General features: G+C 36.2%; 1 long non-coding RNA gene across 1 annotated transcript; it reads left to right on the top strand.

Annotated features, from left to right (window-relative positions):
• The first annotated feature begins 10,921 nt into the window (after positions 1–10,921).
• Positions 10,922–11,800, top strand: LOC147548594 (uncharacterized). Its single transcript, XR_015238927.1, has 3 exons — positions 10,922–11,028; positions 11,140–11,232; positions 11,424–11,800. It is a non-coding gene; the product is annotated as an uncharacterized LOC147548594 (long non-coding RNA).
• The last annotated feature ends 4,672 nt before the right edge of the window (positions 11,801–16,472 follow it).

The raw sequence follows: 16,472 nt of genomic DNA, 5'->3' as shown, positions 1-16,472 counted from the left end.
AGCTCCCACACAATCCTAAGTTTCAAATATAACATGATTTATATAGCTGAATTAAGAGTAAAATATAAAATAAATTTACTTTCGACTAGATTAACTTTTTTCATTACCGGAAAGTAAGGATTGAAGCGGTCATTTGTTAAGATCTTCATTGAGGTGATTGTTGGAGTCTTCGTCATTAGTTAGGGAGCTATTAAGGTCAACGCCTTCAACACCTTATTGAAATTTATGCTTGTACAAAATTTAGATCTATCAAATCTTTCTCGAGTAATTGAATAACTATTATTCTGACCAACCGTTGAAAGAAACACCCCAAGCATCTCTTCCACAGTAACATAACGAGTATCCACTAAAAAAATTCCTCCTTTAAAATTCGACACAACTTGAGAAATGGATCTAGATAAATTCTATAAATCTCACGAAACTCATCGGGGGAATCATTTAATTTTTGTTGCATATAAATAAACGCTTTACTAGTGTTTGACTTTCTTTGAGCATTTGGCATACTTACATGTATACATTATTTGCAAGAGGGTGCAATTGCACGGATAATAATGTCATTGTTACTGACAATTTGCTCTACATGTTCCTCACCTTCGAAATCATCTTCAGAATCCATTTGAAAAAATCCTAATAAATAGAGATATATATATAAATTAAATACGTTAAAAAAATTATAACATAACACTTACTTCCATGATTTAGATCATTATAAATAACATAACAGAAAAGATAAAGTAAATAGTCTCAATAAAACGATATTGTCTTTGCACTAACATGAGTAAAACATAGTATAAAGTCTTTGGAGCATAAATAAAACAAACTGAAATAAATCTTAAACCCTGAATTCTGAAGTCTCATTTATCAAGCTCAGATAATATCTAATCTTTACGTTCATCTAGATTCATCATGGCAAACATCATTTTCTGCTCCGGTGTTTTTAAGAGCTTTGCTCCTTCCATTTTCATTGAGTAGTCCAAACCAAGAATATCATAAATTGCTTTACACCAATCGTTTGGACTCTTCGTAGTCTAACAAGTTCTTCAAGACTCAAAGTCATTCTTTCACCAACATCATCATATTGAGTTCTTGCTCGTTTTCGTTGGACAGGTAATTTGCTCCTACTAGGTTGACTCGGTCTACAAGTATTGTCATCAGTTGGAGGGTCATAAGACTGGTCATAGTTAAATTCGCTAGGAAAAGGGTCCGAGTCAACATCGAAGTTGTCGACATTAATCCCATGTAACCCGTCCACTGATGCTTCACAAGCATTTCCCCCAATAGCTAAAGACCCTGAAAATATCATGCACCAATCTTAGTATTCTGGATATTTTTCATTCCGGTAATCTATAGTGTTAGGGTGTTTCTGCAATAAACTACGTGGATTAATACTTTATTAAGAAATTTAGTACAATTAGTTAAATATAATTTGATGCTTAATTACCTTAAAGTATTCATCCCAAACTTCTTGTGGAGCGGTAATGTTACCGGTATTTGCATCCCAACCAAACTCAGAGCATGATTTCATTAATTCTCTAAGTTGTTTATACTTACCTCTCCATTTCTTAATATTGCTACTCACATGTTCTGAAGTTTTATTACAGTTACATTTTTTATTTAGAGCTGAAATTATAACTTGGTCATAGTACGTCTTCGACAATGCACCATCTTTACCGTATTTACCGTTGTTCATGGCTTCAACAATAAGTTGAAGTAACACCTCATTTTCATCTAGGGTCCATTTCATTTACTTTTTCGCTGTCTGTAAACTCATCTAACAAAAACAAATTGAACGTACACAAATTTTATTTAAAAATTAATCTAGAATTATATTAATCTCATACAAAATATGGAACAATAAATTCATATAAATTAATTTTGAAAATATAAAATAATATTTATGATATAACAATACATGTGGGAATCAAAAATTGTAATTTTTTAATGCTACATAGCAACCTGATGTTTCACCTATACACATTAGAAATCAAAAACTAGTTCCCTTCACTGTTTCGGTAAGTAACCAAAAGCTACTGACATATACACATTGGATTTCATAAAAAAAAAAAATAAGACATATACACATTGCAAACCCTTTCAACAAAAACTATATGGGTTTTTTGAGCTTACCCCCTCCTCACTAATTGGTAATTGAGTTCACCCCCCTCAATAATGGGTAATTGATCTTACCCCCTTAGGCTTACTATTAGTGACACAAATACAAAAGCTATGTTTGGCGTACGTGAAATAATTGCCACTACTAAGAACGACTATTCTTCAATATAATTCATATTAGGGATTCCACCTCATTTTATTGTTTCGTTTGGTCAGGAATACGATTAGTAAAGATTGTTTTGTTTATATATTATTTACTTTCTGATTTTATTATCACATACCAAACATATCCTTAGTAGTTTTAACAAAAAATCTAAATTCAAGGGGGTAAGGTCAATTACCAATTACTGAAGGGGGTAAGCTCAATTACCAATTAATTGTGAGGGGGTAAGCTCAAAAAACCCAAACTATATACACATAAATCAAACCATACAAATACATTGGAAACCAAACCTATTATTACTTTGGAAATCATAAGATAACTTTTCAAACCTATAATTACTGTATTGGTAGTGAGAGAAAATTGGTAATTGGAAAAAAGTGGTAGTGAGAGAAACATGTATACATTGGTAGTTGGGAAAAAGGTGAAAGTATAGTTACCTTGCACCTTCTTCAACAGAAGGGGGGGGGGGGCAGAGAAAGAATGTGGAACAACAACCGACAAGGAAGACAGGAGGTTACTCGGTTTCACGGCAAGAGTTTAGTATGTTTTGTTTTATATGGAGAGATAAAAGGGTTTGGTTGGTTATTTTAACCCAATATTTTTACGTACACTCATAATAGAAAGAATTTGGAAGATCCACCTCAATTGGTAAAACTTTGAATTCAGGTAATTTGTGAGTAAATTTGTCTCCAAAAGATCTTGGGTCGGATTTTGGACTAAAAGTTTTTAATTTTGCATAAAAATTGAATAACGCTAAACTTTAAAGTTCTAAAAAAAAGATATGTACCAATAACACTAAACTTCGAAATTCTTAAAAAAAGGTCGAAATCAACAACACTAAACTTTGAAGTTCTTAATGAACCAATAACGTTAAACTTCAAAGCTCTAAAGACCTTTGAAGATCTTACAAAAGTTCTGAACGAATGACCCCCACTTAGGGTTCTTCAATTGTTTTACAGAAGCTAATTTGGGGTTTTGTTTGTAAGTCAAGTTTTTTGGGTATGGTTTGTTGATGAAATCTATGGTTTGTTTTAAACATTTTGGGTTTTGTTTCAAAAATTTAGGGTTTTGTTGCAAAAATTTAGGGGTTTGTTGATGATTTTTTGGTGTTTTACTTGATTATTGCAGTGATGTTTTTCGTTAAGCATTTGGGGGTGGTGGGTTTGAAAACATTTACAATTATGTTGTTGACATTTTGGATTCTGTTTAAAACATTTAGTGTTTTGGTTATGATTTTTGGGAGTTTTATTGGTTAAAAAGCATTTGTTCTTCGTTAAACATTTGGAAGGGGTGAAGTTTTGAAAACTTTTACAGTTATATTGAACACATTTAGTCCTTTTCTTAAAGCATTACATTCAAGAACTAAACATTTTATTCTTTGTAGACGATTTACAACGATGGGCAAAGCAGGAACCAAAAACAAAGCAGCATCAACACTAGAAGAAACCTTTCAACGATCTAGCCCTAGAAAGAGGCTAGTGAAGAAACTAGCGAAGGGCCTGCTGCAAAAAAAAAAGGCAAAAGCATATTACAGGTGACACCATCACAGACGAAGGTAACAAAATTTGTTTGCACTAGTAAAAGTGCCATAAGCATTTTATTTGTCACATAAACTAAGCAAAATATGAACACGCAATCGATAATGTTCTGGACATTCTTAAGAATGTCATCAACAATGTTGGCACTGTTTTGGATTAATAAGAAATCTATAAAATAAGAGTTAACCAAGTAAGGATCCACTCATTAAACATTTATTAGAATGTTTGGAACAATATATAAAATTCATAGACAAAAAGAAGAGTTTCCAAGATAAATAAGGAACATACGCAAACATTCCAATTAATGTTGGAGACATAGGGAAGAATGTCAACTACAATTGGGCTCGACATGTCGCACTGTTGTGATAAGATGGTTGGTTGCACCTACGCCAGATTCTTTTTCTCCTCGTAACCTCTCCGGAACTCTGCAACCGTGTTGTACGTGGTCTGCCGGGTGTCCTTTTAAGTAATGGAGGAAGAGTCTTGGTTAATGGATCAAAAGTATACGGTTCGTCAAAATTTGGAACGGGGTAGACACAATGTTGGTATGTGTTTCTGTAAGCCTCCACCGTCCAGACATGATCATAAAAACAAGTACTATTGGGAGTCTGATTGATGCATAGCATTGCATGTTGGGACGGAAGGAAATCAACTTGCCAACGCCGACAAGAGCATGTTAGAGTACCAAGATTGACGGAATGACGTGGAGTGGAATAAACTTAAAAAATAAGTGGGTCTGCCTCAACGTATCTCCACGTCTCACCAACTTTGTATTTGACATCATGTTCCTCATTAATGGAGGGGCAAAGAAATGTATTTCATCCAATAGCGACGTCTCTGCGCTTGCTCATCTTGTTCATAATCTTCCGTCGAATGGCATCAAACAGTGTTGCAATAGGGATGACAGGGGCTTTCTTTACCATATTGTTGAAGCTTTCAGACAGTTAAGATGATATGGCGCCGTACTTGGAATTAAAACGTAAACATTTATTATAGTGTTGCAATATAAATTATGGTGTTCAGCACATTTAAAGGAATGTCAAGAAACAAACTATTTTAACATTGACAATAACGTGACTGGCCGCCCCGTTACGTATTCTCAAGTTTAGATTACACCGTAAGTGCCAAGAACAGAGTGAGTGATGAGCGGTGGGAAAAACATGAAGGATATATCCGTTCGGTCTGAAAGAGATGTCCTTCCGAAGGAGTGTCCTTCGACCAAGATGGCAATGTGATCAATTTGTCAGCTAGGATAACGATGACCATACGGTGAAGATCATCCAGTCCGGTCCAATTAGGGGTCGTAATGCTTTGCTAGAAGCCAACTACGATCGTCGGATTAATTCGGTGATTCGCGGCTAACATAGACCGGATCCTACAACGGGTTACACATAAGAGTGGTAACTTGATCGGAGAGACTTGACTAGACGGGAACAGGCTATAGATGGATTGAATCCAACTAGAAAGGCCGAAAAGGTTCGAATGGAGATTCGGAACAAGATAGAAAGAACCGGGATTAAAAGGGTGTCCGGAGTAAGGCTTTTTGGCCCGACCATATAAAGCCCATAGTGGGCTGCCATGGCCGGCCACACTTAAAGGGATAGCAGTGTATTTTGGTAATTATCTTTTCTGTGACCCGAAAATAGAAAGACCTAATCTGAATATGATTCTAATTAGGGTTTCTCTATATATAGGGTCATTAGAGAACAGAAAAGGTGTGGATTTTTTCTGGAAGAAAGGTATACAGCTCTCTCTCTCTCTCTCTCTCTCTCTCAATATACAACTAGTGGAGAGAGAGGAATATAGAGAAAAAGCTCTCGTTCTATCAATCTAGTCAAGAAGAAGAGTTTTTCTCAACCTTCTAGTAAGTCCTAGCAGTCTGAAAGGAAGGGAGATCAAATCAACACACTCGGTGTCTCAAGTAGAGGAGCGAAAATTGGAGCTCTCGATCTTTACACGCGATTAGAAAGGTTCGTGAGAAAAACGCGATAGAAGTATTTTTCTTATTCTAGTTTATTGATTAGTTCATGCTTATGATTCTGGGTATTCTAGTGTTAACATATGATGTTTGGGATTCCGCTTAGAACACTAGATAGGTGTATTAGATACACACAAAATCCTACAAAATATTCTTCACGCCTTTTAGAATTCCACCATGTCTATACGAAATAAAGGTGTACCTTTTTAGCGGATCCACCACCAATTTCAGATTTTCCAGAAACCAATCTCAATTATCGTCATTCTCAATATCCACAACTACGTATGCAATGGGGAAAAGATCTATTACGGAAACATTCCAGTAAATGTTATCGACATGTTATATAATGTTTGCAGGAAAATAATAATGTTAACGTAAGATGTGCAAATGCAAATATACCGTCGTTTCCATCCTTGGTAAGCAGCTAAGATGCAACTATTAAAAGGAGTTTTCGCGAATGTTCCATCAATATAAATTACAGGACGACAATGTTGAAAGCCAAGGATAGATGCATGGAGGGCAATAAAAACTCGAACAAATCTATTCGTAGTGGGATCGATTTGCAAATCTATTCGTCTGTGAGGATTAGTTGTTGCCAAAGCATCTAGGTACGACTTAAGTTTTGAATATGAATCACCCTCCTCCCAAATACTTTATCCATTTCCACCTTCTTACCACTGAAAGAAAAATATTAGCTCAACTCAACAACGTAGTCATTCCGAAACTTCTCTTTAACTTCAGCTGTACTCCAATTAGGATGTTATCTAATGTCTTGATCGATAAGACTACCAACAAGTTTACTAGACAACTTGGGATCCGAAGGTTTGAGAATAACATCCGAAGAATCATGTTTCGGTTCGTACTCTTTCAACAAAAACGCAGATTTACATCCCAATGGTGCCACGACATGGACTCTCCAATTGCATCCAGGTTTTGAGCAAATGGTAGTCACACGGTCTGGTTCATTCTTGATAAATTTGTAGTAATTATTTGTGGCAATGATATATCGACCAAGACCGTGTCGAAAAGCTTTCACACCACCGGAGAATATTTGCTCAATGTCAATAAATATGTCGCCCCATGATTCACAGACTAACTTCTTATCAATATTTTAAATCTTGTTTTACTAATTGGCAGAATAAATTTGAGTCTTTGGGTCTACTTGTGATAATAATCTTCTCTCAATTGCAAACTCTTAGCCTTTGTTTCCTGGAAGAAATAGTAGAGATCAGCTTATTGAGATCATCAAGGTATAATACTGGTTTAAGTTGATTTTACTGCGAATTATGTGATGAAAGTATCGTACTACATTTTTCGATTAGAGGCTTCAGACTTTTCAAGAAGACTATGGGGTACAACCTGGGCAAATCACAGCTTTAGTGATTTTCACTATAGGAGTGGGCGATACATCTGGGCAAATCACCGGCCTTTATTGAGGCATCTTTGTTGCATCTTTGTTGCAATGCTGATTGAATTGTCTCACCTGTTGCAGCTCATTACGATTGTGAGATATGACAAATGGATGTCAAAACCGCCTTCCTGGACGGAAAATTGGAAGAGGATGTGTACATGACACAACCTGAAGGTTTTGAGGACTCTAAAAATGCTGGAAAAGTGTGCAAGCTTCAAAGGTCCATCTACGGGTTGAAGCAAGCAAGTAGGAGCTGGAATCTTCAGTTCGAAGAGAAAATCAAAGAGTTTGACTTTCTGAAGAACGAAGAAGAATCTTGTGTATACAAGAAGGTTAGTGGGAGCAACCTAGTTTTCTTGGTCCTGTATGTAGATGACATACTGATCGTTGGAAATAACATTCCTATGCTTAACTCCGTGAAAGAGTGGCTTAGGAAGTGTTTTTCAATAAAAGACCTAGGAGATGCAGAATATATTTTGGGCATCAAGATCTATAGAGATAGATCAAGGAAGATGATTGGACTCAGTCAAGAAACTTATATCGATAAGATTTTTGGGAGATTCCAAATGGAAGACTCTAAGAGAGGATTTCTACCCATGACACATGGTACGACGCTAAGAAAGACTCAGTGTCCTCGAGATCCTGATGAGCTAGCATACATGAAGAAGGTGCCTTATGCTTCGGCAATAGGATCAATCATGTACGCCATGGTCTCCACTCGCCCAAACGTCTCCTATGCTCTGAGCATGTGTCATCGTTACCAATCTAATCCAGGTGAGAGACACTAGACCGCACCCAAGAATATCCTGAAGTACTTGAGAAGGACAAAGGATCACTTCTTGGTTTATGGCGGGAAAGATGAACTAATTGCGGAAGGCCATGTGGATGCGAGCTTCCAAACAGACAGAGATGATTTCCGATCGCAGTCGAGTTACGTCTTTTGTCTAAACGGAGGAGCAGTAAGCTAGAAAAGCTCAAAGCAGACTACTGTAGCAGACTCTACCACAGAAGTAGAATACCTAGCCGCTTCGGAAGCAGACAAGGAAGGAGTTTGGATCAAGAAGTTTATCTCCGAACTTGGTGTCGTTCCTAGCATAGAAAAAGGGGTAACTCTATATTGTGACAGCAATGGAGCTATTGCCCAATCTAAGGAACCAAGAGCAGACCAAAAGTCCAAACATATCCAAAGGAAGTACAACGTGATTAGGGAAATCACTGAGCGAACCCACTGCCTCAGCCCAAGTATGAGAGTCATAGAAGGGGCATAGGTATAAAGCACATCGAAGAATGGCTTTAGGTTGTAATTGGATTAATAAAAGGAGTTTTATGTAATCAATTAGCTACATTCAATAAAAGAAATAAATAAATTATTTCTGTCATTAAATAATGGTTTAGTGTTTAATTGACAGTCCAAAATAATGAAGCATTCCAAGTAGGTTTATCAGATGCGTGATCTGGTAAATGAAACCCTACTAAGTGAAGATGGAATAGATTCATTATTAAGTCCATAGTCCAGGTCATTGCATGGACAACAATGACTCATGAAGACTAGCATGGGAGATTGACTAATAGCGCAGTTTCATGGGTTATAGGAATATAATATTTAAGTCAATTACATGGGTGTATGATTGGGGAATATACACTGGATAACCCAAACATGAGAGTTCTCAAGAGCTGAAAAACGTCATGAACGCTCATAGGCAAGATTGGAGAGATTCCTTAAACATGAGTACTCCACTCATCTTATGTAAGGAATGTCGAACTTTGATACCGTCAAATTCCGTGCCGTAAAAGGAGGTTATAAAGACGGGTTACTGGGGGAGACAAAATAGACATGAAGTTAAGTGGTAGTACAAGAGTGAATGATGTCCTCCTATTGAGTTAGGATAAGTATCTCCAGGCCACTTGAGGAGAAGCAATTGAAAATGTGTGGCCACACTCAAATGGATTAATGGTTAATCATTTGTTTTGATAGTTGTTCTCTAGATCAAGAAAGTCTGAAAGATATAACGTATCAGATGAGATACGAAGAGACATGGGAATCAAGCATTGCACTTGTTCTAAGTACAAGTGGAAGACTTAAGGATATATCCGTTCGGTCTGAAGGAGATGTCCTTCCGAAGGAGTGTCCTTCGACCAAGATGGCAATGCGATCAATTTGTCAGCTAGGATAACGATGACCATACGGTCAAGATCATCCAGTCCGGTCCAATTAGGGGTCGTAATGCTTTGCTAGAAGCCAACTACGATCGTTGGATCAATTCGGTGATTCGCGGCTAACATAGACCGGATCCTACCACGGGTTCACATAAGAGTGGTAACTTGATCGGAAAGACTTGACTAGACGGGAACAGGATATAGATGGATTTGATCCAACTAAAAAGGCCGAAAAGGTTCGAATGGAGATTCAGAACAAGATAGAAAGAACCGGGCTTAAAAGGGGTGCCCGGAGTAAGGCTTTTTGGGCCGGCCATGTGATGGCCGACCAAGGTAAGTGGGCCGGCCATATAAAGCCCATAGTGGGCTTCCCTGGCCGGCCACACTTAAAGGGATAGCCAAAATACCCTAAAAGGGTATTTTGATAATTATCTTTTCTGTGACCCGAAAATAGAAAGACCTAATCTGAATATGATTCTAATTAGGGTGTCTCTATATATAGGGTCATTAGAGAACATAAAAGGTGTGGATTTTTCTCCGGAAGAAAAATATACAGCTCTCTCTCTCAATATACAGCTAGTGGAGAGAGAGGAATATAGAGAAAAAGCTCCCGTTCTATCAATCTAGTCAAGAAGAAGAGTTCTTCTCAACCTTCTAGTAAGTCCTAGCGGTCTAAAAGGAAGGGAGATCAAGTCAACACACTCGGTGTCTCAAGTAGAGGAGCGACAATTGGAGCTCTCGATCTTTACACGCGATTGGAAAGGTTCGTGGGAAAAACGCGATAGAGGTATTTTTCTTATTCTAGTTCATTGATTAGTTCATGCTTATGATTCTGGATATTCTAGTGTTAACATATGATGTTTGAGATTCCGCTTAGAACACTAGATACGTGTATTAGATACACACAAAATCCTACAAAACATTCTTCACGCCTTTTAGAATTCCACCATGTCTATCCGAAATAAAGGTGTACCTTTTTAGCGGATCCACCACCAATTTCAGATTTTCCAGAAACCAATCTCAATTATCGTCATTCTCAATATCCACAACTGTGTATGCAATGGGGAAAAGATCTAATAAAAGAAAGAAATAAAAAAATCAGTTTTCGTTGTTGCATAAAGGCATATTACATAAGCATTTTAGATTTCCGCAGATCAAAGCACACCCTTGGCACAAGGTATACATTTCATACCTTTGTATTTCTTTAATGTGTCCAACTCCAGTCCCTATTCAGATATCGTACTGCATTTTTCGATTAGTGGCTTCCGACTTTCCAAGAAGACAATGGGGTACAACCTGGGTAAATCACAGCTTTAGTGATTTTCACTACAGCAGTTTATAATCCGGCCTTTATTGAGGCATCTTTGTTGCATCTCACTAATTTTCATCAAAACATTTATGATTTATCCCATTTGAATCACCTTTAAATACTGTTTTTTTTAATCTCTACTTCTTGGTTTCTTGAAAGATAACCCCTAAAAGTTGATATATCTAGTTGCAACTGGTAGATCGCAGATAAGCCATAATTATCGGGACCATCTTTGTACTGAGATAGGCGATGACTTTTGTAAGTTATTTTACGCAGATGTTCCACAGAAAAGTGGCTCAGGAAGCCATTCATCTTCTTTCACAACTGCTTCAATATTCACCAAATCTCCCGTGCACGACGGTCTGCTTTACTTGTTCTACTTGTGGACATTTTCCTTGCCATTAGTTTTGGTTGAAATCAATTTCTCAACTCTTTTGCATTTTCTGTCTGACAACCAATCTATTACTGCAGCTCGAAGCGTGTGCCCATCCATTCTTTGATGAGCTCCGGCTACCCAATGCTCGTCTATGCCGTTTTCCTCCACTGTACAAATTTACACAAGAAGTATGCCCTCTGAACCTGCTGCATCTGTACTTACTGTCGTACTAATTTGAGCAATTGCATAAATTTGCAGCTTTGAAGTATTAACTTGAATTTTAGGGACAATTGCAAAACAAAGGGCCTGAAATTGGGTTTTTGCTTTCTACCTAGTTATCGATTACCTTTTTTTATGTGTTCTCTTCTGATTGCTGCAGTTAGCTGGAGCTTCTCCAAAGCTCATCAGCAGGCTGATACCGGAACATGTAAGAGCGCAGCACATCACAGGCACATAAAAGCTAAATGTATACAAGAGTCATATGGAGTTTGGTGCTTTTGTACATTTATCTGTTCATAAAGATAATTAGGTTTCAGGTGTAAACATCTGAAAGCTGGGAGTATAGTCGTATAGAAAGGTTTTTCTTTTTTGTAACGAGATAATTAGGTCTCAGCTCCAAAAGCTGGGAGTATAGAAAGGGGTTTTTTTTTTTGTTCATTTTGATGGAAGAAAAGCAACTTTTGTAGATGGCTGTTCCATTTTGATATTTCAATTACCTTTATCAAGGGAAAACAGAAGTCTAAGGTAGTGTTCCTTCGATGAAATTCTGATATGTGGCACGTTACACATTAGCTATTGTAATCTTTTATCTATCCAATTGAGTTATTTTTCGAAGAAGTCTCCATCTTTAATGCACAAGTTCTTAGATATATATAGTATGTGTAAAATTGAGATAAATATATCTCGATAAGTCGATTGTACGATGTAATTGCGTTCTTAAGTGAAAAACATTTCGGTGCAACTAGGAGTACTCCAAATCACTACGGGAACAAAATGGGGGTGTGATTATCTTTGTCTATTGAGAGGATTATAAGACGTCCTTTACCACTTGTACTCTTAAAAAGTACTCCCTCCGTCCCATTTTGTTTGGTTGTTATTCCTTTTATGGATGTCCCAAAATGTTTGGTCACTTTCCTTTTATAACATTCATTCAAATATTAAAATGATGACCCTTCCAAAACTACCCTTCAATTTCAATACCAATAAAATGTTCTAATTGGTTCCACACTTCTACCAATGTTATATTTAATGAAATATCTCAAATTAAATGAGGGTAATTTAGGAAAATGTTTCTTTTTTGTCAACAATAAATAAGGTCTCCTTAATAAGTTGGACTCCCCAAAACTACAAACAAAATGGGACGGAGGGAGTAGGAAATAATAAAAATTGGTCCATGTTTTGGGGTAAAGGAAAATTTTGGGTTATTTCCCAAATGGCCCCCAACTTTGTGACCAGCTTCCTGCCTGGTCCCCTAGATTAACAAAAATACCTATATGGCCCCCTTTTTCAGTTATCTTTAACTTTTTGTTACTCTCTCTCCTCCATCTCTTTTTCTCTCTGTCACATCATCTGTTACGCCACCTCATCATCTTCTCCGCTGAAGGTCGTTGGTTGGCCAATTTTCCGGCCGGCGACCTTCAAACATAAAAAAAAAATAAAACTTTTTTTCCTCTCTCCTCTCTCTCTCTCTCTCTCTCTCTCTCCAAAAAAAAAATTCTTTTTTTTTCTCTCTCTAGATCTGGTTCTTGAAGAACCAGATCTGGACCTTGAAGAAGGTCTGATTTCAGACCTTCTTCAAAGGTCCAGATCTAGAGAGAGAAAAAAAAATTTGGAGAGAGAGGAAAAAAGGTTTATTTATGTTTAAAGGTCGCCGGTCGGCGACCTTCACCGGAGAAGATAATGATGTGGTGTAACAGATAATGTGGCAGAGAGAGAAAAAGAGATGGAGGAGAGAGAGTAACGGAAAGTTAAAGATAACTGAAAAAGGGGGTCATATGGGTATTTTTGCAAATCTAGGGTGCCAGGCAGGAAGCTAGTCACAAAGTTGGGGGCCATTTGAGAAATAACCCGACAATTTTCTGGGGAATAAAATATTAGAGGGGGAAAACTAAAGTTATTCCTCCAAACACACCTTCCTTTTTATGCTTCTGGTCTAGTCGTTAGCCGGCAAACCTCTGAAAGTTCTTCATCTGATCTTTTCTCTCTTTCTCTCTCTATTTTGTTACAAATGAGAGAGATTTTTACAGGGTGTTACTTGTCACGAAGATATAAGAATCCACTATCATCTATATTAAAGTCCTCCGAGTATTATTCCTCTCTTTAAATTTCCATCTATTTATAGGTTTTCAATGATTTCTGCTAAATTGTTGTCCATGTTTAGTTTTCTGTATCTTTTGTATCGGGCGAGATTCAATCTTCTCATTTTTTATTTCTCTTGCTGAAATTAAGACAAATAACAATTGTTTTCCTCACGAACACATTGTTTTTCACGAAAACTATTTTTTTCACGATGCGAGCTTTTTAAAGAAAATAAATTTTTTGATGAAAACGGTTGTTGGAGATAATATTTTTTAAAAAATGGTTTCTGAAAATAACCGCTTTTGAAAAAAGAAAAACGGTTTCCGAAAAAAGAAAAAACTTCTCTAAAAAATGACTTCTGAAAAAAAAATGGTTATAAGAAGCTGCTTTAGATAAAAAACGGTTTATGAGAAAAGAACAGTTCTTGTGAAAAAAAAAAGTTTTCTAGAAGAAAAGAAAAAACACGGTTTTGGAAAAAAATCAGGGAAAAAAAGATTTCTGAGAAATTGATTTCCAAAAACACATTTCGTGAAAAAAGCGACTGTTGAAAAAAAAAATGTATTTTTAAATAAACTTTTTCTTGGTAGGGTGGGATTTTGGTCTAATACAAATTTTGGGCGCAAAGAGTCCTTAGGATTCAAGAGTCTTAGGATTTTTTGTCGCCAAACAAACCAAAGAATCTTGATTCCTACCAAATCTCATTTTTTGTAGGAATTCTGCAACCAAACACACTATTAGTTAAATTTTGGTTCCAGTGCAAAATTCGGTAGGCATGGAAATAGAAACTTCAATCGTTTCGACCTAAATATTTCGACATTTTGTTCATAGGTGACAACCCGACAACCCGATACCCAAAAAACTCCAAAGGTTTAACAGACTTAGACGGATTTTGGATGCTAGAATTTTTAAAATAACCCGTCTGATTAAACCCCAACACCCGAATGAGCAGGGAGTTTCAAAACCCGACCGTGCCACAAGATAAATGATATAAACCCAACTGTCCCGGATCGATTCTCACCCTTAATTACCTATATATTTAACAATACATTCACATACTAGAACAACTCTAGTGCAACATTTCCATAAGAAGAGAGTAATACGAGGAATAGTTTTAATATTCCAAACGTCCAGTTTAAATCATTCTGATGATGGGTAGCTTGTTTAGAAATCAAATGATCATACATAGACCCTACAGTTAATTTACCTGATTGTGTGAGAGACCATCTAATTTTATCTTGCTCATCTTCGTTAATATCAATAGCCCTGATAGAGTTGCAATTATTTTTATCAAAAATACTTTGTAGTTCCTGAATGTTCTGTTGACTATCCTGAATAAGTTGAGAGACGTTAGTGATATTAGAATTTCAAGGGTTTTGGATACGAGGAGGGGAATTTGGAATCCAGTGCTCGTTCCAAAAGTTAATTTGAGAACAATTCTGCACTTCCAAAAGAGACATGGGCTCGGTGATATAATAATGCTTACGAATGATTTTCCAAATCCAAAAGTGTCCTTGTTTAGCCGGGCAGTACTTGGTCTGCCACTGAAATCTTTGGTTTTCAGAAATTTAATCCATATCGCGTTGAATTCAGGTTTAATACGCGAGACAAGTTTACTGAGAAAAGCTTGGTTATCTAAGAATGGATTGTCAATACCTAAGCCGTCCATTTTCTAAGGAAGACATATATATATGACTACATATATATGACTAGGCTGCATATACCTCTTGATTTTCCATATTAAAATGACTTCCACGAAGTCGTGATGTTTTTACGTACGCCTTTGAGAATTGCAAAGCATTGATCCGGTATCAGAGAAAGGGAAACATTATTTTACTGTTCAATATTTTGTTAAATTTAAACGTCATAATTTCGAATCACTAAAAGTTCTAAGTTTTAAATTCTGAAAAAGAATGTCACATCTTCTTTTCTTTGTGTAACTTTTATGCCACTTGACTCCATCTTCAACCTTAAGTTCTAAATCTATACATGTGCTTACCTACCCAATTTTGAACAGTGGGGCAAAAAAATGGGTTATAGTTATTTTAAAATTTTCTATAGGAACTAAGGACATTTTCTTAGCATAAAAATATAGTTCGATAATTCTATAGCGAAATTTTATTGTTTACAAGAAGATTGATCAAATTTCTCTTTAATGGGAAAAAATGAGTCTTTTTTTAAGCCGCGACTTTGGGGAATAAAGATACACCTCAGAAGAGCAAAAATTTTCTACAAAGTTGGTCTACTGAGATTGGCTTTTTATTTTTATTTGTTACTATAGGTCTTCTAGTTTGGAGTTTAAAAAAATTAATTTTTTAAAGATCCCATAAAAGAATTTATAAGAAACTTTTATAAACTTAAACAAAATCTTTCTATAGATCTAAACCCTAAACTCCTTCCCAGTATTTCTTTTCTTCATCTTCATCTTCTTCTCCAAAGCTTTGTTTTCGTCTAATCACTAAACCTTAAAAACATGGAAAACCAACCTAATATGTTTAGAAGTGATGAAAAATATGTTTTACGACTCAAAATTAACTGATTTCTAGGGTTTGGAATGTGTTTACCTCTCTTGGAGAGGATTAATAGATGAAAAACTTGTTTTTGACATCCCATGGCAGATGTATTAAGAGCTTCAGTAGATTTTTTTTAATGATTTCTAGGGTTAGAATGTTTTTTCCTTCTTTATCTCTCTAACTTTGTTTCTGATTTTAGAGAAATTAAGGGTAAAACAAGGATAATAGGGGGTTAGAGATTTTGGGACGATAAGCAAGAGAATTACACAGAGTAGAAAAAACAAAAATATTGGCTAGAAGTTATGGAAATGAGATGAATGAATTTTTTTTTCCAGAGGAGAAGCAAGAGAAAGAAAGGACTTAGAATAAATAAATAATTATAGTTAATTTTGTAAATTGTAAAACTTTTCGACATTCCCCATAGAAAAGTGTTCCCTAGAGATTTTATAAAGAACACATGGATTCCCAGAGAATTTATTCCTCCGAGATTTTTCTTTATTCCCCAAAGCAAGAGCTTTTTTTTAAGACAAACAATGGTAAACAAACGAATCCCCTCCTCTCGTAAATTTGACTTAAATTTCTTCGAGAAATAAGTTATGAAATACCACCACACTTCGCAA

This window comes from Eschscholzia californica, unplaced genomic scaffold (assembly GCF_041429995.1).
Source record: "Eschscholzia californica isolate CP2 unplaced genomic scaffold, dmEscCali1.0.p SCAF_3, whole genome shotgun sequence".
Taxonomy (NCBI): domain Eukaryota; kingdom Viridiplantae; phylum Streptophyta; class Magnoliopsida; order Ranunculales; family Papaveraceae; genus Eschscholzia; species Eschscholzia californica.
The sequence above is the reverse complement of the archived record's forward strand: the minus strand, read 5'-3'. Positions and strand labels throughout refer to the sequence as shown.